Genomic DNA, 1,352 nt, shown 5'->3' on the forward strand with positions numbered 1-1,352 from the left:
CTGAGAGCGAGCGAGAGGCCCTCACCTCCTCCTCCTCCTCCTCCTCCTCCAAAGGAGGCCCCCAGGGAGAGCAGGAGGAGGAGGAGGAGAGGGCCTTCCTTGCCTGGACCCTCCTCCCTACCCCTCTGGCCCCTTTCCCAGCCCTTTCCTAGGCTCCCTCTCTCTCAATCTCTCTCTCTCTGGGAGCCTTCTTCACTGGAGGAAGAATAACTCTGCCTCCTTGCTGTGGAATTCTGGGAAATGCTCTCTCTCAGAGAGCTCTGGGGCCACCATAAAGAAGCCAAGGGAGGTCCCTGTGTCTCCAAAGGAGGAAGAGAGAGGGGACCAACCTCCTTCCCAGGAGCCCAAGCCTCGGGAAACAAAGAGGCCGCCATCTGCTCCTTCTCTCTGCTTCTGGTCCTCTAGCGCCGCTCTAGGAAGCGCCGCCTCTGTGGCCCAAAGGGGCGTGGCCTATGCCAAGAGTGACGTCAGCATGAGGGAGATGGGGCCGGGGCGGGGCTTGGGCTGAATGTGGGCGTGGCTCTGGTTCTGCCCCGCCTCAGTCTTCTTGGGTTGCAGCCTGGCTGCTGCTGCTGCTGCCAGGAGGAGCGAGCGAGGGAGGCTGGGCTGCGCCTCTGCTTTAGTCAGGCCCCTCGTGGAATATTGTGTCCAGTTCTGGGTACCACAATTCAAAAAGGACATTGAGAAACTGGAGAGTAAAATGGTGAAGGGTCTGAAAACCATGAAGCCCTATGAGGAACGACTGAGGGAGTTGGGGATGTTTAGCCTGGAGAAGAGAAGGTTAAGAGCTGATATGATACCCCTGTTTAAATATTTGAAGGGATGTCATATTGAGGAGGGAGCAAGCTTGTTTTCTGCTGCTCCAGAGAACAGGACCCAAAGCAATGGATCCAAGCTCCAGGAAAAGAGATTCCACCTCAACATTAGGAGGAACTTCCTGACAGTAAGGGCTGTTCAACAGTGGAACAAACTCCCTCGGATTGTAGTGGAGTCTCCCTCCTTGGAGGTCTTTAAATAGAGGCTGGATGTCCATCTGTTGGGGATGCTTTGATTGGGAGTTCCTGCATGGCAGGAGGTTGGACTGGATGGCCCTTGCAGTCTCTTCCAACTCTACGAATCTATGATTCTAATTTACAAAAGGATAACGTTTAAAAAATCAACACAAACGGTAGAGGGGGTAATAAACTGTAAGCCCCTGCGCATGTGCATCTGACAACCCTTGCTGATTGCTGATAGGCATAACTAGTTGATTTGATGCTAAATCCCATCATTGGTGTAGTTAAATAAGGGTTTACTTTTTCCCCAGAGAAAACCACTTACCAATTAGTTTTTCAGTTTCTTTACTACAGGGG

Source organism: Sceloporus undulatus, chromosome 2 (genome assembly GCF_019175285.1).
Source record: "Sceloporus undulatus isolate JIND9_A2432 ecotype Alabama chromosome 2, SceUnd_v1.1, whole genome shotgun sequence".
NCBI classification, from domain to species: Eukaryota; Metazoa; Chordata; class Lepidosauria; order Squamata; family Phrynosomatidae; genus Sceloporus; species Sceloporus undulatus.